At 46.6% G+C, this 27,860-nt stretch overlaps 13 pseudogenes; all 13 read left to right on the top strand.

The window, feature by feature from the left end:
* The first annotated feature begins 12,221 nt into the window (after nucleotides 1–12,221).
* Nucleotides 12,222–12,340, top strand: LOC143998809 (5S ribosomal RNA; annotated as a pseudogene).
* A 102-nt stretch (nucleotides 12,341–12,442) lies between these two features.
* Nucleotides 12,443–12,561, top strand: LOC143998677 (5S ribosomal RNA; annotated as a pseudogene).
* A 372-nt stretch (nucleotides 12,562–12,933) lies between these two features.
* Nucleotides 12,934–13,052, top strand: LOC143999478 (5S ribosomal RNA; annotated as a pseudogene).
* Nucleotides 13,053–14,243: 1,191 nt separating this feature from the next.
* On the top strand, nucleotides 14,244–14,362 carry LOC143999178 (5S ribosomal RNA; annotated as a pseudogene).
* A 423-nt stretch (nucleotides 14,363–14,785) lies between these two features.
* LOC143998617 (5S ribosomal RNA) lies at nucleotides 14,786–14,904 on the top strand (annotated as a pseudogene).
* Nucleotides 14,905–16,074: 1,170 nt separating this feature from the next.
* LOC143999392 (5S ribosomal RNA) lies at nucleotides 16,075–16,193 on the top strand (annotated as a pseudogene).
* A 5,894-nt stretch (nucleotides 16,194–22,087) lies between these two features.
* LOC143999944 (5S ribosomal RNA) lies at nucleotides 22,088–22,206 on the top strand (annotated as a pseudogene).
* A 700-nt stretch (nucleotides 22,207–22,906) lies between these two features.
* On the top strand, nucleotides 22,907–23,025 carry LOC143998432 (5S ribosomal RNA; annotated as a pseudogene).
* A 319-nt stretch (nucleotides 23,026–23,344) lies between these two features.
* Nucleotides 23,345–23,463, top strand: LOC143999533 (5S ribosomal RNA; annotated as a pseudogene).
* Nucleotides 23,464–23,623: 160 nt separating this feature from the next.
* Nucleotides 23,624–23,742, top strand: LOC143999996 (5S ribosomal RNA; annotated as a pseudogene).
* Nucleotides 23,743–24,693: 951 nt separating this feature from the next.
* LOC143999509 (5S ribosomal RNA) lies at nucleotides 24,694–24,812 on the top strand (annotated as a pseudogene).
* Nucleotides 24,813–24,911: 99 nt separating this feature from the next.
* Nucleotides 24,912–25,030, top strand: LOC143998832 (5S ribosomal RNA; annotated as a pseudogene).
* Nucleotides 25,031–25,353: 323 nt separating this feature from the next.
* Nucleotides 25,354–25,472, top strand: LOC143998954 (5S ribosomal RNA; annotated as a pseudogene).
* The last annotated feature ends 2,388 nt before the right edge of the window (nucleotides 25,473–27,860 follow it).

The following is a 27,860-nucleotide window of genomic DNA, read 5'->3' as shown; positions in this document are numbered from 1 at the left end:
TGATTTCAATGCATTCTGTCTGTGTATGATTACTGAAAAAATAATGGTACCAATTATAGTTGATGCATGCAAAAGTACGTACTTCTTACTCTCAGAAATGACAATGTATATAGTTGTGTTATTAAGGGATGTGTAAAATGCAGGTACCACAATTTCTATGAGTGAATAGAAGGTGGTGAATGTTGAATTTTTTGTGTGATTTTTTGAGAAACGTTTGTGGTCCTAAGGCGGATAGGTTTGCCTTCAGCGGATAGCCACAAATGGGTGAATGACCTGCTGTATGTTCTCTGGAATAGGGAGTTGAGAGAGACTAGCCTATTACCACTCAGAAAGGAGACGTCCTTCTGAGAGTAGAACGAAGTGAGATATCTCAATATATGTACTGGGCTGCTGGTACACAGCCGGAAGAAGTAAAAAGTAGAGCTCTTAGTCCCGGAGCTCTGAACTGTTGTCATTTCTGAAAAGAGTAACAGGAAAAACATAAAATATAAAGAAAATGGGAAATTTGCTTGAGAAAAATATTTTACCGGTAATGAATACTTTTGGGTTAACAAAACAAAGGGCAAAGAAATTATTAAAAAAAGAAAAAAAAAACAGGGTTAAATGTAGCAAAGTTGCATCCAAGCGCTCCTATCATCAAGATGATGGTAAGTGGAGAGCCGGATGCTTTAAAACATCATGTAAAATGCTGTAAAATTGCACTTGACACCCCAACAATTGATGTGTTATTTAATTTACTCTTCAAAATGTCTGATTGTGGGGGGATTGAATGTTTGGCTGCTTGGGAAGAAGAGTCCCGAAAGAATTTAAAACCACCCCCTTATAAGATGTGTACTGAAAAAACTGCTCTGCATCTGGAAGATGAAGAGGAGCTTCCTAAATGCTTTGGCATCCCCGTATGAGTCCGCAAGAAGGGATTTAGCAGTAGCATCTAGGGCAGCGTCTGCCCCTATAGGTGAAGTTGATCCTGTAGAGGAAAGGGAAGAAAACACGGGAGAACAAAGTGCTTCCCATTCGCCTTTCCAGGTTACCCCTCAGCAGCAGCAAGCTGTTTCTAGCTTCCCACAGGAGGGAAGGAGTCGAAGGCTGGAGGGAGCCCAAGGGACTTCGCAGGGAAGGAGTAGTTTGGGATCTTCCTTAGATAGAAGTGAGGGGGTAATATTTGATAAAGATGGACAAATTTGGCAATATACTCCATCAAGGCCAAATGCTTTAGCGAAATTTACAAAGGTAGATCAATCACATAGCCCCCTAAGACAGATAAATCAAAAATGTAGCCCAGTAACTACGAGGCAAAAGGCAGCAAAACAAAAAACTCTGGGGGTACTACATACTCCAGAAAGAAAAAGAGACAAGAGAGTTACTTAGGTCTCTATTAAAGGAAAAGCCACTAGAGCAGATGCCCCTAAGGGAAGTAGCCCTGCTAGGGGGGATAGTGGGAGATCAATATGTAGCTAATATGGCTCAGGTTTATGTCTCGTGGAAGCCTAGTAAAATAAGAGCTATAGTAGCAGAACTGCCCAATATGGAAAAATGTCCTAAGAAATGGTATAGGAAAAGTATATGGATGTATGGAACGTATTTGCAAAGAATAAGGGTGTTTGTGAACAATAAAATGTTAGAGAAAAGTAAGTGATGAGTTAGCAAATGGGTTAATCTCTCCCTATCTGTGTACACGAGACAGCTAGCAAATTGCAGCTGTGCTTAGGATTTCCTGAAAGGGAGGGGTCAACAGGCTCCGTGTCAGTGAGGGAGCAGTGCGGTCAGACCAGACGCCTGCTGCTACAGATTCTGACTCAGCAATAAGAATTTAAGAAGAATTAAAAGAAAGTGTAAAGACTGGTTAACAGTTTCATGGGAGGATTGTTATAGGAAGTTAAAGAATGGAAAAGGAAGCCAGCGCTAGAATTAATAAATAGTGGATCTTATAGAATCTAAGAGATTAATAAGGATAGCGATAAAAATAGTAAATGTATGTGAAAGTGGCCTTATACACTATATAAAACAGCACTGCATATGGAAAGTATTGAAGTGCAGGTTGTAGCTCTTCAAATTAAACGAAAAGACAAAAAACACTTTGTTAAATATATGTGATGCCAATTTTCCTACTTTAAATCGGCAGGTATTTTCTTGGTTAAGATAAGTAGTGATATAATTACTGCCAACTAGTGATGGACGAACTTCCGACGGGACGTTTCGCGAACGCGAAACGCGAACGGGCACAAACGTTCGCGAAAACGACCGTTCGCCGCGGGCTCCATTGACTTCAATGGGAGGCGAATTTCGCAAACCTTTAGGTCGAATTTGCGGCCACGGGGTAATTATTAGGGGGTAGCACGTAGTCCCACCACCTGGACAATAGCATAATACATGTATGAGGTGAATTTGGGATCGATAACTACAAGCATTTTTTTTTTATTTGGGAAATTGTTCTGACAATTCAGGACTATGGAGCTAATGAAGGCAATGGAGGAGAGGGAAGGTCAGGGACCAGGGTAGGCAAACAAGAGGGTGCAGGAGATACAGAGCACTGACAGCAGCACCGTAATACAGAGCACTGACATCAGCACCGTGACATACAGCGCTGACAGCAGCTCCGTGACATACAGCGCTGACAGCAGCTCCGTGACATACAGCGCTGACAGCAGCTCCGTGACATACAGCACTGACAGCAGCTCCGTGACATACAGCGCTGACAGCAGCTCCGTGACATACAGCGCTGACAGCAGCACCGTGACATACAGCGCTGACAGCAGCTCCGTGACATACAGCGCTGACAGCAGCTCCGTGACATACAGCGCTGACAGCAGCTCCGTGACATACAGCGCTGACAGCAGCTCCGTGACATACAGCGCTGACAGCAGCTCCGTGACATACAGCGCTGACAGCAGCTCCGTGACATACAGCGCTGACAGCAGCTCCGTGACATACAGCGCTGACAGCAGCTCCGTGACATACAGCGCTGACAGCAGCACCGTAAGCAGCCCCAGGAGGAAGTCAGCACAGCACAGGGATGGTGTGATCCCCTCATAATAAGAACCCCCAGGAGGAAGTCAGCACAGCACAGGGATGGTGGGAGCCCCTCATAATAAGAACCCCCAGGAGGAAGTCAGCACAGCACAGGGATGGTGGGAGCCCCTCATAATAAGAACACCCAGGAGGAAGTCAGCACAGCACAGGGATGGTGGGAACCCCTCATAATAAGCAGCCCCAGTAGAAATATGACACCGCTCAACCTCTTCAAAGAGGAGGGTAGGGGCATATAGTACGGTGTGCTTTTTTGGGTCAGGGAAGTGAGCCAAATGAATTAAGAAGGTCTGTGTGCTTGATTCCAAAAATTGTTTATAGACATATACATGGTCTACTGATCACATGTGTTGAATTCCTCCGAGATCCATGCCTCATTCATTTTTAGAAATGTGAGGTAGTTAACACTGTCGTGAGCTAGGCGAGTACGCTTATCGGTCACAATCCCCCCTGCTGCGCTGAACGTCCTTTCGGACAGGACACTGGATGAGGGGCAAGCCAACAGTTCGATTGCAAATTGGGCAAGCTCTGGCCAGAGGTCAAGCCTGCCCACCCAGTAGTCTAGGGGTTCATCACTCCTCAGAGCGTCCACATCGGCCGTTAACCCAATGTAGTCGGACACCTGACGGTCTAGGCGTTCCCTGATGCTGGATCCGGATGACACCTGTCGATGGGTCGGCTGAAAGAATGACCTCATATCCGAAGTCACCAACACATCTTCAAACCGGCCTCTTCTTGCAGGCGCTGTTGGATTGGTACCCGCAAATCCTTCTCTGGGAGTGGGAATTGCTCCTCTGCCAGCGCACGCAAAAGCAGAATGCAGCATTTCTCGAAGCAAGGCCTGGAAGTGCTGCATTCTGACAGCCCTCTGCGACGGCGGTAACATTTCCGCCATTTTGTGTTTGTACCGGGGATCTAAGTACGTTGCCACCCAGTACTGGTCCTTGACCCTCATGCTTTTTATACGGGGGTCCCTATTAAAACACTGGAGCATGAAGGCCCCCATTTGCACTCAAGCGGAAGGTATGTGGTGGTGGTGGTGTTGTTGGTGGTAGTGTCTTTGGGGGTGCACATAGCAGAGAGTGAAGAAGAGGGTGCAGATCGAGAGGATGAGGAGGGTGCAGAAGAATAAGGCTGAGTGAGCCACTCAACCAAGTCTGGTGCGTCCTTTAAAGTAATTGAACGCACCTTCTGCAACTTCCCACTTTGGCTCAAGGCTGTTGCTCCTGCCCTACCCCTACCACCCCTGCGGAAGGGCCTGCCTCTTCCTCTGCCTGTCATTTTTTAAATCACCCTGTGACAAAACTCTTAGTCCCTATACCGCTGAAGGACTGCTGCAGTATAGGGCAGCGGTCAGCAGTAGTGCACGTCAACCCTATGTATTGTGGACCGATAGCGGTCCTTACAGAACAGCAGACTGTACTGCACTCAGGCCTATGTACCGTAGCACCCTATACCAAGTTACCAGTCCTTATAAAAACTTTTGTGGACCAAGCAGGTTGTGTGTTAGTGATTAGCAGACTGTACGTCAGTCCCTATACCAATGAAGGACTGCTGCAGTATAGGGCAGCGGTCAGCAGTAGTGCACGGCAACCCTATGTATTGTGGACCGATAGCGGTCCTTACAGAACAGCAGACTGTACTGCACTCAGGCCTATGTACCGTAGCACCCTATACCAAGTTACCAGTCCTTATAAGAACTTTTGTGGACCAAGCAGGTTGTGTGTTAGTGTTTAGCAGACTGTGCGTCAGTCCCTATACCGCTGAAGGACTGCTGCAGTATAGGGCAGCGGTCAGCAGTAGTGCACGGCAACCCTATGTATTGTGGACCGATAGCGGTCCTTACAGAACAGCAGACTGTAACGCACTCAGGCCTATGTACCGTAGCACCCTATACCAAGTTACCAGTCCTTATAAGAACTTTTGTGGACCAAGCAGGTTGTGTGTTAGTGATTAGCAGACTGTACGTCAGTCCCTATACCAATGAAGGACTGCTGCAGTATAGGGCAGCGGTCAGCAGTAGTGCACGGCAACCCTATGTATTGTGGACCGATAGCAGTCCTTACAGAACAGCAGACTGTACTGCACTCAGGCCTATGTACCGTAGCACCCTATACCAAGTTACCAGTCCTTATAAGAACTTTTGTGGACCAAGCAGGTTGTGTGTTAGTGTTTAGCAGACTGTGCGTCAGTCCCTATACCGCTGAAGGACTGCTGCAGTATAGGGCAGCGGTCAGCAGTAGTGCACGTCAACCCTATGTATTGTGGACCGATAGCGGTCCTTACAGAACAGCAGACTGTACTGCACTCAGGCCTATGTACCGTAGCACCCTATACCAAGTTACCAGTCCTTATAAGAACTTTTGTGGACCAAGCAGGTTGTGTGTTAGTGTTTAGCAGACTGTGCGTCAGTCCCTATACCGCTGAAGGACTGCTGCAGTATAGGGCAGCGGTCAGCAGTAGTGCACGGCAACCCTATGTATTGTGGACCGATAGCGGTCCTTACAGAACAGCAGACTGTAACGCACTCAGGCCTATGTACCGTAGCACCCTATACCAAGTTACCAGTCCTTATAAGAACTTTTGTGGACCAAGCAGGTTGTGTGTTAGTGATTAGCAGACTGTACGTCAGTCCCTATACCAATGAAGGACTGCTGCAGTATAGGGCAGCGGTCAGCAGTAGTGCACGGCAACCCTATGTATTGTGGACCGATAGCGGTCCTTACAGAACAGCAGACTGTACTGCACTCAGGCCTATGTACCGTAGCACCCTATACCAAGTTACCAGTCCTTATAAGAACTTTTGTGGACCAAGCAGGTTGTGTGTTAGTGTTTAGCAGACTGTGCGTCAGTCCCTATACCGCTGAAGGACTGCTGCAGTATAGGGCAGCGGTCAGCAGTAGTGCACGGCAACCCTATGTATTGTGGACCGATAGCGGTCCTTACAGAACAGCAGACTGTAACGCACTCAGGCCTATGTACCGTAGCACCCTATACCAAGTTACCAGTCCTTATAAGAACTTTTGTGGACCAAGCAGGTTGTGTGTTAGTGATTAGCAGACTGTACGTCAGTCCCTATACCAATGAAGGACTGCTGCAGTATAGGGCAGCGGTCAGCAGTAGTGCACGGCAACCCTATGTATTGTGGACCGATAGCGGTCCTTACAGAACAGCAGACTGTAACGCACTCAGGCCTATGTACCGTAGCACCCTATACCAAGTTACCAGTCCTTATAAGAACTTTTGTGGACCAAGCAGGTTGTGTGTTAGTGATTAGCAGACTGTACGTCAGTCCCTATACCAATGAAGGACTGCTGCAGTATAGGGCAGCGGTCAGCAGTAGTGCACGGCAACCCTATGTATTGTGGACCGATAGCGGTCCTTACAGAACAGCAGACTGTAACGCACTCAGGCCTATGTACCGTAGCACCCTATACCAAGTTACCAGTCCTTATAAGAACTTTTGTGGACCAAGCAGGTTGTGTATTAGTGTTTAGCAGACTGTGCGTCAGTCCCTATACCGCTGAAGGACTGCTGCAGTATAGGGCAGCGGTCAGCAGTAGTGCACGGCAACCCTATGTATTGTGGACCGATAGCAGTCCTTACAGAACAGCAGACTGTACTGCACTCAGGCCTATGTACCGTAGCACCCTATACCAAGTTACCAGTCCTTATAAGAACTTTTGTGGACCAAGCAGGTTGTGTGTTAGTGTTTAGCAGACTGTGCGTCAGTCCCTATACCGCTGAAGGACTGCTGCAGTATAGGGCAGCGGTCAGCAGTAGTGCACGTCAACCCTATGTATTGTGGACCGATAGCGGTCCTTACAGAACAGCAGACTGTAACGCACTCAGGCCTATGTACCGTAGCACCCTATACCAAGTTACCAGTCCTTATAAGAACTTTTGTGGACCAAGCAGGTTGTGTATTAGTGTTTAGCAGACTGTGCGTCAGTCCCTATACCGCTGAAGGACTGCTGCAGTATAGGGCAGCGGTCAGCAGTAGTGCACGGCAACCCTATCTATTGTGGACCGATAGCGGTCCTTACAGAACAGCAGACTGTACCGCACCCAAGCCTATGTACCGTAGCACCCTAGACAGACCAAGTTACCAGTCCTGATAAAGAGCTTTGTGGAACAAGTGAGTTGTGAATGATTAGCAGACTGCAGCAGAAGGGCAGCAGTCAAGTATAATATTCTTTCTATATTTGGAAGAAAGAATATTATACGTGTACAAGCCTATTACCGTACCACTGATACCAGTCCTGAAAAGAACCTTTGTGGAACTAATAGTAACAGCAAGTCTTTAAAATTATCCTCACTGCCTGACACACTGCTTCCTGCCTGTCCCTATACAAATTGGCAAAAAAGAGTAGGCTGGAACGATTAGCTGGAACAGCTCTTTTGTGGACCTGATAGTAACAGCTAATGATGATGATGATGATGATGATGAAGAAAGACTAATCTGGCTGAGCTGTCCCTAAAATAGCAGCATACAGCGCTCTGTCCCTTTATCTAAACTGACAAAAGAAACTCAGGCTGCTGACCTAACACCTATACCAGTCCTGAAAAGAACTTTTGTGTACCAAATAGCTAGCGTTTTCTCTGTCCCTACTCCACACAGGATCCTTTCCCTACAGTGACAGAAGAAAGAATGTAAAATGGCCACCGGATCGGGTGTATTTATAGGTTAGGGGGAATGTCCAAGTGTCCATGAGCTGTCATGTCTCAATTGGTTGTCCTGTAACACATGATAAACGTGTCACGAAAGGTTAAAGTTCTTGTATACATTAAACACGTAAGTCCGCCGGGGCGAACGACGGAAAAAGGCGTTCGAACCCGCGGACGGCGAAAGTCGGAAATTCGCCGCGAAACGACCGCCGGGCGAACCGTTCGGCCATCACTACTGCCAACGTCACTGAACCTCTATAGGTAAGAGTTGGTGTATCGCCATACTCCCTTAGCAGTCTGCTAGACAGAGAAAATATAATAGTAACTATAGTTTTAATGCCTGAAGGGATGGGAGTAAAACATACTTGAAGCAAAGGGAGATGTTAAATTTGCTCCTTATGCCAGAACTTTATTAACCCTAAATAGCAGGGATTACAAGAAGCCCACAAGGGGCTTATGAATCCAGCAGTCTGGATTACTGTAAATTCTCACCAGAATATATGAAAGTGGCCACAGTGAAAAGTCATGGGGATTTAGCCCTGTCAGTACCAAGAATTTTTCAGTATCTTGAGTAGAGAAGTTACCGGAGGAAGCTGCCCGGTAATTAAGAATAGATAATAAATAAATAAAAAATGAAAATTTTACTGGATGAAGGAGACTCCAATCCTCCACTAGTATTAGGTCTCTTACAAGAATTATTAAAGCGACACACAAAGGGTAGTTATAAGTTTTGTCGAGGACAAATTAACCCCAGCTATAAAGAAAGAAATTAAAGAAATGTTACTGACAACCCCAAATCTTGGGCTGCCTGACTATAGTAAACCTTACTACCTATGTTGTGTAACAAGCCAATGAATATGCTAAAGGAGCAATCTACAAATAGCCATCCACTGCCATGCCTATGTTGTTTCTGACTGATGTACCTGTTGATTTACACATTTTGTCTGCCTTACAGGAAAACTTACCTCACAGACCATCCTGGTGCTCCAAAGGGGCTGTTTGTGATGAGGATGGCCTGTGGACTATGAAGGGTAAAATGGTTGCTCCACCAACTCTATTTATTTATTTGTTTGCTTTGAGCCATGGGCCTTGCCATGTCTCAAACAGGAGGGATGTGTTGGGTAGCGAACAAACACTGGTGGGCTTCAGGCTTTCATACATATGCTGCTAAATAGATTAATGAATGTGCAATATGTCAAATGTATAACATTGCAAAACCAGTGCCCACTCATATGAAGCATATTCCACATATTGAGGAGCCGTTTCAAATTGTGCAGATTGACTTCTCAGATATGCCCCCTTGTGGTCGGCTCAAGTATCTTTTAGTTTGCATGTGCCAGGAGTAATGCCCGAACAGTAGTAAAATGTCTCATTAGAGAGTTAATCCCAATATTTGGTATAGGGGCTGTTTTCTCCTCAGATAGAGGTACACGCTTTGATAACAAGTTAATGGCAGAAGTGGTGAATATTCTGGGGATAAGACAGCAGCTGCACACCCCATATACGCCACAAGCTAGCGGGATGGTGGAGTGCAGCAATCAAACTTTAAAGGGGTATCTGGCCAAGATAACTGTTAATGGGAAAAGCACATGTGTAGAAGCACTGCCAATAGCCTTAGCTACCATTAGGACCACCCCTAAGGAGGAGCATGGACTATCACCCTTTGATATACTACTTGGGCGACCGCCTAAGAGACTTCCTGCAACCCTTGTGCCACCAGAGACAGTGACTTTGCTAAAAGGTCAAGATGCCATGATAGACTATTTACGCAAATTGGCAAATGTGTTTTCTGATAACTTTTCCAGTGCCAAAGCAGGACAACCAGTGGATACAAGTGAAGGAACACATGTACATCAAGAATCATACACCCCGGACCACTTTGTCTCCTAGGTGGAAAGGTCCGTTTCTGCAGTGAAGCTGAAAGACTACAAGTACTGGGTTCATGGTTCCCATTGTAAAAAGACTATAGGTCCAATGGAACATAAAGATCATTCTGCTGTTAGCAGGTATTCTCCTTTACCCTTGCCTTCCAGGTCATCACCGCCAATTACTCGTGCCAGAGCCAGAAGACTCCAGAATGAATCTCCTGGGGCCTAGACCGAATGTGGCGTTATGGAGCGTTATCCTCTGTGGTGGAGTGGTGGTGTGGATTACAGTCATGGCATTCGAATGGACATACCATAAAGAAAAGGGTAAGATACATGACACCTACCTTTTCAATGCCACTGTCACAAGTGAGAAATTGCAACCTGAAGAGAGCCGTAATCCCAATCAAAGAGCAAGAAGAGACACTCATGAGTATCATGTTAAATTGGGTGAACCCTTTCATAACTCCTTTGTGTCCATGCACCTACAAGCAGCAAAGAAACTGAACATTTCTAATTGCTGGATATGCACACATGCACCTATATCACATAAGACTATACCCTTATTAGGTGTTCCCAGTACATTGACTGAAATAGAGAACAATGCACACTTTGAAGATGTAAGCAGATCTATGGTTGACAGAGTTGTTTCACTCCTGCTGTTCACTAACGCTCCAATGACAATCCCCTCTGTCTGCATAAACTTTACTCGAGAATATTCATCTGAGCTGCTTACTCAAGGGTTTCAAAGCACTACCAGGCCTATTGGGAACTCTAACTGTATGGACAATGCTGAGATCAAATATTGGTTTGATGGTAAGGATACCGCATGGAGCACAGATCGATATCAGGAACTACATGACTACACGCATCGACAACATTCCAGGCAAAACAATATGAAATTATTAATGTGTTTGCAGGGGTATAATTTCAAGAAGGCTTGTGCAGCTCCCCCAGGTTATTACTTTATATGTGGGAAGAAAGCATATAATTGGATCCCTTTGAATTCTATGGGGGTTTGTTACTTTGGGAGAGTAATACCTGCTACTTGGTATATGAGTAACAATGAGTTTAAGGAATCCCAAATCCGAAAAATCCCCATACATCTTTTAAAAAGAGATTTAGATTCTCAGTCAGACCCTGGGAGGGAGGAAGAGAATCATGATGAGGTTAAAGATCCAGATATGAAAAAGGAGGGTGAGACTAACATTGAGACTAACATTGAGACTAACATGGAGACTAACATGGAGATACCCCTAGTTAATGTTGAGGAAAACACTAATAATACTTATACCAGTGACTTTGACACTAATGTAGAGTCCCATGACAGGGAGATAAAGCCAATATTCTCCATACCATGGGTAAATAGATGTTGTATCAAAAAGGCATTCAGTTTTATTATTGATTTAGCTGACTTAATCGATAATATTACAGCATTATATGATAGGAACTTTGTTATCCTTGCCACAGAACTAAAAATGATTAAAAAGGAGATTTTGCAGCACCGGCTGGTGCTGGATTATCTTACAGCAAGCCAAGGAGGAATATGCACCATAGTGGGAACAGGCTGTTGTAACTACATTGGAAATGATACTAAAGCAGAAGATGCTATCATTTCACATGTAGAACAGGTACAGCAGCTTAAACTTAATTTTCGGAAAGAGCATACTGAAACTGCTTGGGTTGAAGGAAGCTGGGAAAGCTATCCTTTATATTGTTGGTATCATAGTACTTATAATCCTTGTAATCAAATGTGCACCTATGTTATTTAAGTGTTGTTTGAAAATGGCTACCACTTCTTGTAGCACTATTTGGAAAGCTTGTACTAATACTGGTTCTTTTGAGCCCTGAAGGTCAAGAGTCAGAGTCGCTCATGAGATGGTGGCCCGTATACCTGGAGGTCAACCTAGGGATATAGAGGAAGTTTGAGCGCAAGTACCTGAAAGAATTGGAAACAACAGGAGGGATGTCAAGATATGAAGACATATGCAACACATATCTGTATATAGTCTAGAGTTCCCCTTCAATATATGAAAGTATTTCTTTTTATAAAATGTTTCTCAATTCTTGGGTACTTCTGATATTGCAACACATATCCTGTTATTCACTTATATCTTTTTACAATGTTCAGCCAAGTGACATGATAACACAATATTTCCCCGAAATGATTGTTTCCAAATGTTATTACGAAGTTTTCCCGTAATTAATATCTAAATTGCCAAATTGTCAGAATGACCTTTAAATTTGTTATTGTGTTATTGTATTAGCGCCAAAATGACCATTTGAAATATGAAACAGATTATCCAGGAATGTATTGCGTAGTTTCTATTCTGGTTGGTTGCCAGTCATAAACTGTAATGTGATCATCCTTTCATAAAAAGCTGTGTACCCTGTCATAATCATCACTCCTCATTTTGCCAGGAGTGGTCCTCTGTATGGAGATTTTCTGAGTAAACATATATTCAGACCGAATGCAATCTTCGAATGTCTTTTATTACAAGGCTGTACTTAACACTAGTACCTGGATTGGAGACCACCTGGGAATACTAGGTGCTGTAGGCTTCTTTTTATGTTGTTGGTGTTGACCTGTTTATTTTTGCTTGTTTCCCAAGGTGACCATCTTGGCGTTTAACAAGAGGGTCGAGAGTGCCCAAAGAGATCACCTACGGCCCCATCACCCTGAAAGCACCCGATCTTGTCTGATCTCGGAGGCTAAGCAGTGTCAGGCCTGGTTAATACCAGGATGGGAGAACGTCTGGGAATAACAGGTGCCGTAGGCTTCTTTTTATGTTATTGGCCTTGACCTGGTGTTTTTTTTCACTTGTTTCCCAAGGTGACCATCTTGGCATTTGGCAAGAGGGTTGAGAGTGCCCGAAGAGATCACCTACGGCCCCATCACCCTGAAAGCGCCCAATCTTGTCTGATCTCGGAGGCTAAACAGTGTCGGGCCTGGTTAGTACCTGGATGGGAGACCACCTGGGAATACCAGGTGCCAAAGGCTTCTTTTTATGTTGTTGGCTTTGACCTGTTTTTTTTCGCTTGTTTCTGAAGGCGACCATCTTGGCGTTTGTCAAGAGGGTTGGGCGTGTCTTGAAGAGAACGCTTACGGCCACATCACCCTGAAAGCACCCGATCTCATCTGATTTCAGAGGCTAAGCAGTGTCAGGCCTGGTTAGTACTTGGATGGGAGACTGCCTGGAAAGACCATAGAAGGATCTGGCCTGGTTAGTGTCTTGATTGGGAGATCACCTGGGAATACCGGATACCGTAGGCTTCTTTTTATGTTGTTGGCTTTGACCTGATTTTTTTAGCTTGTTTCCCAAGGTGAGCATCTTGGCCTTTGTCAAGAGGCTTCAGAGTGCCCAAAGAGAGTGCCTACGACCAAATCACCCTGAGAGAGCCCAATCTCATCTGATCTCGTGGGCTAAGCAGCGATGGGCCTGGTTAGTACCTGGGTGGGAGACAGCCTGGGAATACCAGGTGCTGTAGGCTTCTCATTATGTTGTCGGCGTTGACCTGTTTTTTTTCCCTTTTTTCCCAAGGTGACCATCTTGGCATTTGTCAAGAGGGTTGAGAGTGCACAAAGAAATTGCCTACGGGCACAACACCCTGAAAGCGCCCAATCTCGTCTGGTCTCAGAGGCTATGCAGGGTTGGGCCTGATTTGTACCTGGATGGGAGACCACCTGGGTTTTCCAGATGCCGCAGGCTTCTTTTTATGTTGTTGGTGTTGACCTGTTTTTTTTCGCTTGTTTCCCAAAGTGATCATCTTGGCATTTGTCAAGAGGGTTGAGAGCGCCTAAAGAGATCGCTTACAGCAGCATCACCCTGAAAGCACCCTATCTCTTCTGATCTTGGAGGCTAAGAAGGGTTGGGCCTAGTTAGTACTTGAATGGGAGACGGCCTTGGAATACCAGGTGCCGTATTCTTCATTTCATGTTGTTGGCGTTGACCTGTTTTTTTTCGCTTGTTTCCCAGGGTGACTAACTTGGCATTTTTCAAGAGGGATGAGAGTGCCCAAAGAGATTGCCTATGGGCACATCACCCTGAAAGCACCCAATCTCCTCTGATCTCAGAGGCTAGAAAGGGTCGCGCTTGGTAATACCTGGATGGGAGACCACCTGGGAATACTAGGTGCTGTAGGCTTCTTTTTATGTTGTTGGCGTTGACTTGATTTTTTGTTTGCTTCCCAAGGTGACCATCTTGGCGTTTGTCAAGAGGGTTGAACGTGCCTGAAAAAAATCTACTATGACTGCATCACCCTGAAAGAGCCCAATCTCATTTGATCTCAGAGGCTAAGCAGGGTTGGGACCTGGTTAGTACCTGGATGGGAGACCGCCTGGGATTTCTCAATGCCATAGGCTTTTTTTTTAAGTTGTTGGCATTGACTTCGTTTTTTTTTGCTTGTTTCCCAAGGTGACCATCTTGGCGTTTGTCAAGAGGGTTGAAAGTGCCTGAAGGGATTGCCTACGGGCACATCACCCTCAAAGCACCTGATCTCGTTTGATGTTGGAGGCTAAGAAGAGTCTGGCCTTGTTAGTACGTGGATGGGAGACTGCCTGGGAATACCAGGTGTCGTAGGCTTCTTTTTATGTTGTTGGCGTTGACCTGTTTTTTTTTAGCTTGTTTCCCAAGGTCACCATCTTGGTGTTTGTCAAGAGGGTTGAGAGTGCCTGAAGAGATTGCCTATGGCCACATCACTCTGAAAGCACCCAGTCTTGTCTGATCTTGGAGGCTAAGAAGAGTCAGGCCTGGTTAGTACCTGGATGGGAGACCACCTGGGAATACCAGTTATTGTAAGCTTCTTTTTATGTTGTTGGCATTGATTCGTTTTTTTTTTTTCCGCTTGTCTCTCAAGGTGACCATCTTGGCATTTGTCAAGAGGGTTGAGAGTGCACAAAGAGATCGCTTACAGCAGCATCACCCTGAAAGAGCCCTATCTCTTCTCATCTCTGAGGCTAAGAAGGGTTGGGCCTAGTTAGAACCTGTATGGGAGATGGCGTTGGAATACCAGGTGCCGTATTCTTCTTTTTATGTTGTTGACATTGAACTGTCTTTTTTCGCAAGGTTGGGCCTTGCTAGTACCTGGATTGGAGACCACCTGGGAATACTAGGTGCTGTAGGCTTCTTTTTATGTTGTTGGCGTTGACTTGTTTTTGTTTTGTTTGTTTACCAAGGTGACCATCTTGGTGTTTGTCAAGAGGGTTGAGAGTGCCTGAAGAGCTTGCCTATGGCCACATAACCCTGAAAGCACCAGATCTCGTCTGATCTCAGAGACTAAACAGGGTCGGGCCTTGTTAATACCTGGATGGGAGACCACCTGGGAATACTAGGTGCTGTAGACTTCTTCTTATGTTGTTGGCGTTAACTTGTTTTTTTTTGTTTGTTTCCCAAAGTGACCATCTTGGCGTTAGTCAAGAGGGTTGAGAGTGGCTGAAGAAATCTCCTACGGCCACATCACCCTGAAAGAGCCCAATCTCATCTGATCTCAGAGGCTAAGCAGGGTTGGGACCAGTTTAATCCCTGGATGGGAGACCGCCTGGGATTTCCAGATGCTGTAGGCTTCTTGTTATGTTGTTGCCGTTGACCTATTTTTTTCCGCTTGTTCCCAAGGTGACCATCTTGGCATTTGTCAAGAGAGTTGAGAGTGCCTGAAGATATTGGCTATGGCCACATCACCCTGAATCTGTTCCATCTCATCTGATCTTGGAGGCTAAGCAGGGTCGGGCCTGGTTAATGCCTGGATAGGAGACCGCCTGGGAATACCAGGTGTCGTAGGCTTCTTTTTTTTTTCTCCAAACAGGGGAAGACGCTCCCCCGAGTACATAATGCAACAGAGAAATACAGAGCAAAAAGCAGTTGAACAATACTTGATACAGGTATATTCGCAAATGTGAGTCTGCCTTCCATCAATCATAATGATTCAAGGCACGGATAAAGTACAAGAATTTTTGTGTTATGCATCGGATCTCTGTCCAGAAGTCCACCAAGCTGGGGCAGGACCAAAAAATGTGGAGCAACGTGCCCTCTTCTTCTCCACACCTCCAGCATATGTTCGAGGAAGAGGGGAAACATTTATGCAGCTTTGATGGTGTCAAATACCACCTGGTGAGAAGTTTAAAATTTGTCTCCTGTATCTTCGTAAACTTTTTCAATTTGGCCGAACGGCCGGACACAAGTTGCCCCCGGCGCGGGAACATGGGGGGAGACATGATGCACATGTTTTGGAGATGCCCGAAGTTGATCTGCTACTGGACGGAGGTGACAGGAACCATTGATCGGGTGTTTGGAACCTCCACCAGGATGGAGGCGAAGGATTGTCTCCTGGGATTAGTTGAAGGAGTTGGAAACCCGGGAAGCAGCCAGATGGCAGTTCTGAGATGCCTATTTCAGGCAAGGAAACTGCCCAACCCTGCTTAGCCTCCAATGTTGGCAATGACTTGGTTTTTTTAGCTTGTTTCCCAAGATGACCATGTTGGCGTTTGTCAAGATGGTTGAAAGTGCCCAAAGAGATCGCCTATGGCCCCATCACCTTGAAAGTGCCCGATCTTGTCTGATCTCGGAGGTTAAGCATTGTCGGGCCTGATTAGTAACTGGATGGAAGACCGACTGGGAATACTAGGTGCCGTATGCTTATTTCTTGATCATACATCACGGGACACAGGATCATTACATAATGGGTTATATAGGCACCTCTGGTCATTGGACACTGGTTAACCCCCCATTAAGGAGAATTCCTTCCCTATATAACCCCTCCCATATGGGAGGCACCTAATTTTTCCTTCGCCAGTGGTGGTTGGTCACGTAAAACATGTGCTATGAAGAAAGTTCTGTGTAGGTCCTTGCAGGGGCCTAAGGGCTACAACAAACCAGATCCATATCTCGGGCCGATATTTTGACTCCCAAGATGATGTGGTACCCGGGCCTCGTCATCTGAAGAAACAAGGTTTTGCCTGTAAGTCCTCTCCTATTGGAAGACTGGGCTCTGGGAAAACCAGACTTACTGTACTATTTACATAGTGGCATGAAAGTTTCTGGCAGAGTCTTTTACAAGGTCCAGGTAGGAGGTTCTTCTGAGAAGGAACCCCAAAAAAAACCTGAAGGTTGGCACAACTCTGCCCGCCGTGATGGGTGAAGGCTGGAATCTGTCTGTTTTCAGCAATTCCTGCGGCGAGGACAGGTAAGGGAAGTTAATCCTGTATAAATTATATTATGGATTTCTTCATTGAGTAGTTGTATGTCTTACCTGGTTTCCACAACTAGGGGGAGTAAGAGCAGCCTGATGCATACTTACATGCCTTTCAGATACACACGCTCAGTGAAGCCTGGTTCTCCCAGATGACTCACGTCTCCACTGCAATCTCTGCCACAATGAAGGTAATACAGGGGTCCCACGTAGTCTGGGGGTCCCAGACAGATCCGATGGCAATTCCCTTCCCCCCTGGACACCGGCAGTCCTCGTGCATGCGCGCCAAGCACGCTCCCGTGCTAATGGAGGAGGCGGGAGTGTGTTTGCGAGCCGCGTCGTTCGGTGTGCACGGCGCTGTACTGCGCAGGCGCCAGACGGCAGTTTTACAGCCCAGAGCGTCAGGGGGCTGTAAGTGGAGACACAGGAGCTGTGGGCAGTAAGCATCCCAAGGGATTGGATCCAGGCATACCTAAGACACCTACTCAGCATCAGGTTGTGCAGTTTAAGCATATATATTTATTGTGAGACTTTAAGCACAACAGTGATTGCACTTTGTACTAGTACCTCTGCCTTGTAGCTTAGGACTATGTCTCCTCGTAAGAGGGTCTCAGGGGGAGATAACAAGGACACTGGTAAGTCACCGCCTAGGTCTAGGGGTTCTAAAAATGCCTGTAGGTTACCATCCCCCCCTGCAAGACTGGAGTCAGCCTCACAGGATGAGTCAGTGCCCCTGTCAGGATTTGCAGCCTCTCCTAAAATTTCAGCCCCGGTATACATCACTGAGGACTCCCTTAGGGCTACATTGGAGGGTTTTGAAGGGAGAATCATGAATTTTATTTCAGCTTCCCTGAAAGATAGCAGGAAAAGGGGTAGATCCCCTCCCTCTGCTGAGATTCCTCTTTCAGATGACACTTCTGACAATGAGGAGAGATCCCTATCTTGGGACAGGGATCTTGAGCAGTCGGATGAATCAGAGGAAGAGGAGAGAGTCCCCTCCTCCCAGGTGCTCAGAAAACAGGTGCAGTATTATACTGAATTGGTGCGTACCTCATTCAGAATGCCTGCTGCTGAGATCGCTACATCCTCTGTTTCTTCCCTGGGAGTCAGGAAAATCCCACAACCTGCCTTTTCCTTTCCAATTCATCCCTTAATGGATAAATTGTTGTATGAGTATTGGGGACATCCCGATAAACTGTTTGCTCCTCCTAAAAGGTTTTCTATGCTTTATCCTCTGGAGGAAAGTTCCACCAAGAAATGGGGGGTCCCATCTGTCGATGCGGCTGTTTCTTGCGTGAATAGAAACTTGACCTGTCCTTTGGATAATGCTCAGATATTTTAAGATCCAACTGATTAGAAGCTGGAAACATTATTAAAAGCCTCCTTTTCCATGACTGGCGCTGTAGTGCAACCTACAGTCGCAGCTGTGGGGTTGTGTCAGTTCCTCAATGAACAGGTTAAGCAGATGCTTGGCCTTCTTCCCAGTGAGGAAGTGGAGAATTATGCAGAAATACCTCAAATTCTGTGTTTCATGATTGATGCGATTTTGGCTTCTGTCCAACAAGCATCTCGTTTGTCTCTCCTGTTGGTACACATGCGAAGGGCCCTATGGCTAAAGAATTGGGCAGCTGAGCTATCATGCAAGAAGCATTTGATTGGGTTCCCGTTTAAAGGGGAACGTTTGTTTGGAGAAGAATTAGACAAATTCGTCCAAAAAATTTCAGGGAGTAAGTCTACTCTCCTTCCAGTCAAAAGGAGCAAACGTCCATCATTTAGGCGTTCTCTTTCTCCCAGAGCATCAAGCTCTAAGCAGTGGCGACGGCCTTCTCAACCCCCCTCTCCAAGAAAGGCTCAAGGCCGGGCCCAGGGGCAGAAGAAATCCTGGGGGCGAAAGCCTGCCAAGCAGAGCCCGAAAGCTTCCTTGTGAAGGAGCGCCCCCGCTCGGCCAAGTGGGGGGAAGGCTCCTGCAGTTTGCAGAAGCCTGGCAGGAAGAGATCCGGGACGAGTGGGTGGTCTCTTCGGTATCTCTGGGCTACAAGCTGGAGTTTCAGGAGATTCCACCTTCTCGCTTTCTAAGGTCAAGGATCCCCAGGGACCCAGTAAAGCAAAGACCGCTATTTCTGGCCTTAGATCACTTACTATCCCAGGGAGTGATAGTAGAAGTGGACCCAAAAGAACAGGTTTCAGGGTTTTACTCGAATCTCTTTACCGTTCCAAAGCCAAATAAAAGTGTCAGACCTATCCTGGATCTGAACCGATTTTTACGCATCCGGTCCTTCCGAATACAGTCAATTCGCACTGTGGTCTCCTCCCTGCAAGGGGGAGAGTTTATGGCATCAATAGACATCAAGGATGCATATCTCCATGTGCCAATTTTTCCCGCACACCAAAAGTATCTAAAGGTTCGAAGGTAGAGCAGCACCATTTTCAATTTGTGGCTTTGCCGTTTGGGCTAGCTACGGCCCCTCGAGTCTTCACAAAGATTCTGGACCCTCTCTTGGCAAACCTAAGAGCTCAGGGTATAGCCATCATGGCTTATCTAGACGATTTGCTTCTCATAGAGAAAACAGTAGCGCTCCTGAACCACAGTGTTACCAGAACGCTAGAATACCTGGAACGCCTAGGTTGGATTATAAACCTAGAAAAGTCGTCCCTACAGCCTGCTACCAGGTTGGAATACCTGGGTATGGTTATCGACACTGCTCAGGGCAAGGTGTTTCTACCAAGGCCAAAAGCCTTGGCCATTGGGGATCTGGTGCGCCTAATTCTGGGCAGAAGATCTTGCCCCATTGGGTTGTGCATGAGACTGTTAGGGGAAATGGTCGCCTCCTTCGAGGCCGTTCCATTCGCCCAGTTCCACTCAAGGCCTCTGCAAAGATGCATCCTTGCGGCTTGGAACAGGAATCCCCAATCCTTGGATCTTCCTATGCGTCTATCCCCAGGGACACCCAAGAGCCTCGTCTGGTGGTTACAAACCGAGAATTTGCTGAAAGGCAAAACTTTTCTTCCTCTTAAATGGAAGATTATTATGACAGATGCCAGCCTGACAGGCTGGGGAGCAGTGTTGGAGGAGACGTGCTCACAGGGGAAATGGTCTGCGATCGAGAAGCTATTGCCCATAAATGTCTTGGAGATCCGGGCAGTTTATATGGATCTCATAAACTGGTCTTTCAGACTACAGGGTCTCCCTGTTTGGGTTCAGTCCGACAATGCCACAGCAGTGGCATATATCAATCACCAGAGCGGTACCAGGAGTCTGGTTGCGCAAAAAGAGGTGAATCGCATACTTGTCTGGGCAGAAAGGCATGTTCCATGCCTTTCTGCAGTCTTCATTCCAGGAGTGGAAAATTGGCAGGCGGATTTTCTGCGCCACCAGCAGTTGTGCCCAGGAGAATGGGCTCTGCACCCCGACGTGTTTTGGAACATATGTCGCAGGTGGGGTACTCCAGACGTAGATCTGTTTGCGTCCAGGTTCAACAGAAAACTGGACAAATTTGTGTCAAAGACAAGAGATACACTCGCTCAGGGGTCGGATGCTCTGACAGTTCCCTGGGATCAGTACAATTTGATTTTTGCCTTCCCCACGTGCCTGCTTCTGTCGCAGTTCCTGGGAAGAGTCAAGAGGGAAACAAAGTCGGTTCTTTTGGTAGCCCCGCCTTGGCCCAGGCGACCGTGGTACGCAGAGATCATGAAGTTGGCAGTAGGCAGGCCGTGGATCCTCCCTCTCCGGCCAGATCTGCTCTCACAGGGTCCAATTTACCATGCTGCTTTACACAGTCTGAATTTGACGGTTTGGCTGCTGAGACCCACATTCTGAGAGACCGTGGGCTTTCGGGGCCAGTCCTTTCTACTCTGGTCAATGCCAGAAAGCCGGCCTCCAGGCTTATTTACTACAAAATCTGGAGGGCATATGTTTCCTGTTGTGAACTCAGGGAATGTCATCCTAGAAAGTATGTCATTAGCAGGATCTTGGCCTTCCTCCAGTCAGGCCTAGAAATGAATTTGGCCGTAAGCACTATCAAGGTGCATATTTCGGCCTTGTCAGTGTTTTTTCAGAAACCACTTGCATCACATTCCCTGGTGCGGGCTTTCATCCAGGGGGCTATGCGGATAAGGCCGCCAGTCAAACCTCCGGTATGCCCATGGGATCTGAATTTGGTTCTCTCAGCTTTGCAGGGGCAACCTTTTGAACCTTTGCATCAGGCTTCGTTAGTTCTTTTGACTAAAAAATTGGTTTTCTTGGTAGCCATATCCACGGCTAGAAGAGTGTCAGAACTAGCAGCTCTCTCCAGTAAAGAACCGTATCTAATTATTCATAAGGACCTGGTGGTAATGCGTCCCAACAGGTCCTTTCTGCCTAAGGTGGTTTCAGGATTCCATTTGAATCAAGATGTAAGCCTACCATCCTTTTTTCCGGACCCACAGTCTGCAGAAGAAAAATCTTTGCACACTTTGGATGTGGTAAGGGCAATCAGTATCTATCTTCAGGCAACTGCACAGATAAGGAAAACTGATTGCTTATTTATTTTGCCGGAAGGCCCTAGGAAGGGTCAGGTGGCATCAAAATCCACTCTCTCATGGTGGATTAGACAGATTATTTCTCAGGCCTATAGTGTTAAAGGGAAGATCCCTCCTTTTCAAGTGAAAGCGCACTCAACTAGGGCTGTAAGTGCTTCTTGGGCAGTGCATCACCAGGCCTCCCTGGCTCAGATCTGTAAGGCTGCAACTTGGTCATCAGTCCACATATTCACCAGATTCTATCAGGTGGATGTCAGAGGGCAAGAGGATATCGCCTTTGGGTGCAGTGTACTGCAGGCTGCAGTTTAGGTCCTCCGGTCCTTGGCGGTCTATATATTATGATCTGTGTCTCCCTCCCCTCAATCTGAGCATTGCTTTGGGACATCCCACTATGTAATGAAGCTCCTGTGTCCCCTGATGTATGATCAAGAAAATAGGATTTTTATACACAGCTTACCTGTAAAATCCTTTTCTTGAGAGTACATCACGGGACACAGGGCTCTCACCCCTCTTGGGTTTTACGTGGTTTCCTATTGCTTTGCTACAAAACTGAGGTGCCTCCCATATGGGAGGGGTTATATAGGGGAGGAATTCTCCTTAATTGGGGGTTAACCAGTGTCCAATCACCAGAGGTGCCTATATAACCCACTATGTAATGAAGCTCCTGTGTCCCGTGATGTACTCTCAAGAAAAGGATTTTACAGGTAAGCTGTATATAAAAATTCTATTTTTTATGTTGTTGGCGTTGACCTGTTTTTTTTCACTTGTTTCCCAAGATGACCATCTTGGCGTTTGTCAAGAGGGTGAGAGTGCCCAAAGAAAGTGCCTACGGCCAAATCACCCTGAAAGTGCCCGATCTTGTCTGATCTCGGAGGTTAAGCATTGTCGGGCCTGATTAGTAACTGGATGGGAGACCGACTGGGAATACCAGGTGCCGTAGGCTTTTTTTTATGCTGTTGGCGTTGACATTTTTTTTTTTCCGCTTGTTTCCCAAGGTGACCATCTTGGCATTTGTCAAGAGGGCTGAGAGAGCCAGAAGAAATCTCCTACGGCCACATCACCCTGAAAGCGCCCGATCTCATCTGATCTCGGAGGCTAAGCAGGGTCCGGTCTGGATAATACCTAATTACAGGTGCCGTAGGAATCTTTTTATATTGTTGGCTTTGACCTGTTTTTTTTTCGCTTGTTTCCCAAGGTGACCATTTTAGCATCTGTCAAGAGTTTTGAGTATGTCCCGAAGCGTTCGCCTAAGGCCACATCACCCTGAAAGCGCCCGATCTCAGAGGCTAAGCAGGGTCAGGGTCAGGGTCAGATGGGAGACCGCCAGGGTCTATGTTGTTGGCGTTGACCTGTTTTTTTTTCACTTTTTTCCCAAGATGACCATCTTGGCATTTGTCAAGAGGGTTGAGAGTGTCTGAATAGAACACCTATGGCCACATCACCCTGAAAGCGCACAATCTCATCTGATCTCAGAGGCCTAGCAGTGTACGGCCTGGTTAATACCTGTATGGGAGACCATCTGTGAATACCAGGTGCCGTAGGCTTCTTTTTATGTTGTTGGTGTTGACCTGTTTATTTTCGCTTGTTTCCCAAGGTGACCATCTTGGCTTTTAAAAAGAGGGTCTTGAGTGCCTAAAGAGATCACCTACGGCCCCATCACCCTGAAAACACCCGATCTTGTCTGATCTCGGAAGCTAAGCAGTGTTGGGCCTGGTTAATACCAGGATAGGAGAACGTCTGGGAATAACAGGTGCCGTAGGCTTCTTTTTATGTTATTGGCCTTGACCTGTTTTTTTTTTCACTTGTTTCCAAAGGTGACCATCTTGGCATTTGTCAAGAGGGTTGAGAGTGCCCGAAGAGATCACCTAAGGCCCCATCACCCTGAAAGCGTCCAATCTCGTCTGATCTCGGAGGCTAAACAGTGTCAGGCCTGGTTAGTACCTGGATTGGAGACCGCCTGGGAATACCAGGTGCCATAGGCTTCTTTTTATGTTGTTGGCTTTGACCTGTTTTTTTCGCTTGTTTCTGAAGGCGACCATCTTGGCGTTTGTCAAGAGGGTTGGGCGTGTCTTGAAGAGAATGCTTACGGCCACATCACCCTGAAAGCACCCAATCTCATCTGATTTCAGAGGCTAAGCAGTGTCAGGCCTGGTTAGTACCTGGATGGGAGACTGCCTGGGAAGACCAGGTGCCATAGAAGGATCTGGCCTGGTTAGTGTCTTGATTGGGAGATCGCCTGGGAATACCGGATGCCGTCGACTTCTTTTTATGTTGTTGGCTTTGACCTGTTTTTTTTAGCTTTTTTCCCAAGGTGAGCATCTTGGCCTTTGTCAAGAGGCTTCAGAGTGCCCAAAGAGAGTGCCTACGGCCAAATCACCCTGAGAGAGCCCAATCTCATCTGATCTTGGAGGCTAAGCAGCGATGGGCCTGGTTAGTACCTGGACGGGAGACAGCCTGGGAATACCAGGTGCCGTAGGCTTCTCATTATGTTGTCGGCGTTGACCTGTGTTTTTTCCCTTTTTTCCCAAGGTGACCATCTTGCCATTTGTCAAGAGGGTTGAGAGTGCACAAAGAAATTGCCTACGGCCGCAACACCCTTAAAGCACCCAATCTCGTCTGGTCTCAGAGGCTAAGCAGGGTTGGGCCTGGTTTGTACCTGGATGGGAGACCGCCTGGGTTTTCCAGATGCCGCAGGCTTCTTTTTATGTTGTTGGTGTTGACCTGTTTTTTTTCGCTTGTTTCCCAAAGTGATCATCTTGGCATTTGTCAAGAGGGTAGAGAGTGCTTAAAGAGATCGCTTACAGCAGCATCACCCTGAAAGCACCCTATCTCTTCTGATCTCGGAGGCTAAGAAGGGTTGGGCCTAGTTAGTACTTGAATGGGAGACGGCCTTGGAATACCAGGTGCCGTATTCTTCTTTTCATGTTGTTGGCGTTGACCTGTTTTTTTTCGCTTGTTTCCCAGGGTGACTATCTTGGCATTTTTCAAGAGGGATGAGAGTGCCCAAAGAGATTGCCTATGGGCACATCACCCTGAAAGCACCCAATCTCCTCTGATCTCAGAGGCTAGAAAGGGTCGTGCCTTGTTAATACCTGGATGGGAGACCGCCTGGGAATACTAGGTGCTGTAGGCTTCTTTTTATGTTGTTGGCGTTGACTTGATTTTTTGTTTGCTTCCCAAGGTGACCATCTTGGCGTTTGTCAAGAGGGTTGAGCGTGCCTGAAAAAAATCTACTATGGCTGCATCACCCTGAAAGAGCCCAATCTCATTTGATCTCAGAGGCTAAGCAGGGTTGGGACCTGGTTAGTACCTGGATGGGAGACCGCCTGGGATTTCTCAATGCCATAGGCTTTTTTTTTAAGTTGTTGCTTGATTCCCAAGGTGACCATCTTGGCGTTTGTCAAGAGGGTTGAAAGTGCCTGAAGGGATTGCCTACGGGCACATCACCCTGAAAGCACCCGATCTCATTTGATGTTGGAGGCTAAGAAGAGTCAGGCCTTGTTAGTACGCGGATGGGAGACCGCCTGGGAATACCAGGTGTCGTAGGCTTCTTTTTATGTTGTTGGAGTTGACCTGTTTTTTTTAGCTTGTTTCCCAAGGTCACCATCTTGGTGTTTGTCAAGAGGGTTGAGAGTGCCTGAAGAGATTGCCTATGGCCACATCACTCTGAAAGCACCCAATCTTGTCTGATCTTGGAGGCTAAGAATAGTCAGGCCTGGTTAGTACCTGGATGGGAGACCACCTGGGAATACCAGTTATTGTAGGCTTCTTTTTATGTTGTTGGCGTTGATTCGTTTGTTTTTTTTTCCGCTTGTTTCCCAAGGTGACCATCTTGGCATTTGTCAAGAGGGTTGAGAGTGCCCAAAGAGATCGCTTACAGCAGCATAACCCTGAAAAAGCCCTAGCTCTTCTTATCTCTGAGGCTAAGAAGGGTTGGGCCTAGTTAGTACCTGGATGGGAGATGGCGTTGGAATACCAGGTGCCGTATTCTTCTTTTTATGTTGTTGACATTGACCTGTCTTTTTTCGCTTGTATCGCAAGGTGACTATCTTGGCATTTGTCAAGAGGGTTGAGAGTGCCCAAAGAGATTGCATATGGGCACATAACCCTGAAAGCGCCCGATCTCCTCTGATCTCAGAGGCTAAACAGGGTTGGGCCTTGCTAGTACCTGGATTGGAGACAACCTGGGAATACTAGGTGCTGTAGGCTTCTTTTTATGTTGTTGGCGTTGACTTGTTTTTGTTTTGTTTGTTTACCAAGGTGACCATCTTGGTGTTTGTCAAGAGGGTTGAGAGTGCCTGAAGAGCTTGCCTATGGCCACATAACCCTGAAAGCACCAGATCTCGTCTGATCTCAGAGAATAAACAGGGTCGGGCCTTGTTAATACCTGGATGAGAGACCACCTGGGAATACTAGGTGCTGTAGACTTCTTTTTATGTTGTTGGTGTTGACTTGTTTTTTTTTTGTTTCTTTCCCAAGGTGACCATCTTGGCGTTTGTCAAGAGAGTTGAGAGTGCCTGAAGTTATTGGCTACGGCCACATCCCCGTGAATCTGTTCCATCTCGTCTGATCTTGGAGGCTAAGCAGGGTCGGGCCTGGTTAATGCCTGGATGGGAGACCGCCTGGGAATACCAGGTGTCGTAGGCTTCTTTTTTTTTTTCAAATATAATTTTTTCTCCAAACAGGGGAAGACGGTCCCCCGAGTACATAATGCAACAGAGAAATACAGAGCAAAAAGCAGCTGAACAATACTTGATACAGGTATATTCGCAACTGTGAGTCTGCCTTCCATCAATCATAATGATTCAAGGCACGGATAAAGTACTGTACCAAGATCCAGGGTCACACAAACCCCAGGTCCCTCCGGCATAATCCATCCAGAGGGGGGGGGGTGGGGCCGTCATTCCCAATTTTCCACTTTTTCCAAAAGAGAGAGTGGGTGGAGGGGGTGAGAGATAGGGGAGGAAGGCAGAAAAGAGAAGGGGTGAAAGATCAGGAAAGGAGAAGAGGGGACGAGACACAATGGCAGCCACTGTCCAAGGGGCCAGTCAAGGAAAGCTCAGAGCATTAAGATGATAGCAGGCGACATCCTTCCAGCGAGAATATAAAGGTATTCCAGATGTCCCAGGTTTGTTTAAAAAATTCTTGTTTACCTTGTGATGTGAGGATCAAGTCCTCCATTTTTTTAATGTCCTCTATTTTCCTAAGCCAGTGAGTAATGAAAGGGGGGGAACATTTTTTCCAATAGAGAGGGATGCAGGATTTCGCCGCATTTATCACATGCCGTAAAATTTATTTTTTTTGTACTTCTTAATGGGAATCTGTGAATGGTGCAAGAGAAAGAATGCAGCCTCTTCCGGGATGGAGAAGTCTGTGAATTTTTGTGTTATGCATCGGATCTCTGTCCAGAAGTCCACCAAGCTGGGGCAGGACCAAAAAATGTGGATCAACGTGCCCTCTTCTTCTCCACACCTCCAGCATATGTTCGAGGAAGAGGGGAATTATTTATGCAGCTTTGATGGTGTCAAATACCACCTGGTGAGAAGTTTAAAATTTGTCTCCTGTATCTTCGTGCACAGCGAGGTTTTGAGAGCCAAAGTGATAATGCGTTGTCTCTGTGCTGGGGAAAACGAGCAATTAAGGTCCTTTTCCCAGTTGGACAGACAGGTTAAGTGTGGGTGATCTGTTTGAGAGAGAATGTGGACCAAAGGGCCTTCGCTCCTGCATAGAGTCTCAAACTCCGTCTGAGGGCGTGCGAAAGTTTGAGTATTGGGGATGGAATGGAAAAAATGATGTTGTTGCGCCGCTCTCCAAAAAGGCATTTGGAAAAGCTCTGTCGGATCTGTTAGGGTTGAGAAAGAAGGTCATTTTCCATCAATGACGAATTTAGACGCATGGTCTAGGTTGGAATTTCTAAGTGGGTCCCCGGTTCCAAGTTCGGATGGCCACGTATAGGGAATAGGGGGGAAGTCAAAGACGTGAGTGTGTTTTGGGTAGCGATCAGGTGACTGACTTTCAATGAAGCCCCTATAGTGGGATGTGACGTCAATTCTGTGGGTAAATCCTTATAGCACCACATGGTGCTTCTTAGCGGAATTTGGGAGTGAGATTGTCCTAGTAGCACCCAGAGCTTAGAAAGTTTGTTTCCATTCCAGTCCAATACACGCCCCAGATGGGAGGCCAGGTAGTAGCATCGCAAGTCAGGGAGAACCAACCCTCCCTGTTGTTTAGACAATGTCAGCTGTGACCACTTAAGTCTGGGATTTTTGTGGGCCCAGTTAAATTGAGTGAGCAGGGATTGAGCTTGCTTAAAAAACGGGACTGGAATCTGGATCGGGAGAGCTTGGAAAAGATAGGTAAATTTAGGGAGTATGTTCATTTTAATGAGATTGCATCTCCTGAACCAGGAATGGAGGCCAGAATGCCACCCGTGAAGCAAACTGCGGATCTTAGTGACAAGGGGTGAGGGGAAGTTCAACATAAACGTACGCGCGTTGTCCTGTGGAATGTAAGTACCTAAGTACTTAAGGGCTGTATGGGTCTATTTAAATCGAAAATTGGACTACAAGTCTAGTAACGTTTGCAGGCGGACTTCGA

This window comes from Lithobates pipiens, unplaced genomic scaffold (genome assembly GCF_037356315.1).
Source record: "Lithobates pipiens isolate NorthernLeopardFrog02 unplaced genomic scaffold, aLitPip1_a1.2 Scaffold_19, whole genome shotgun sequence".
Taxonomy (NCBI): domain Eukaryota; kingdom Metazoa; phylum Chordata; class Amphibia; order Anura; family Ranidae; genus Lithobates; species Lithobates pipiens.
Note: the sequence above shows the minus strand (reverse complement) of the source record. Positions and strands in the feature narration are given on the sequence as shown.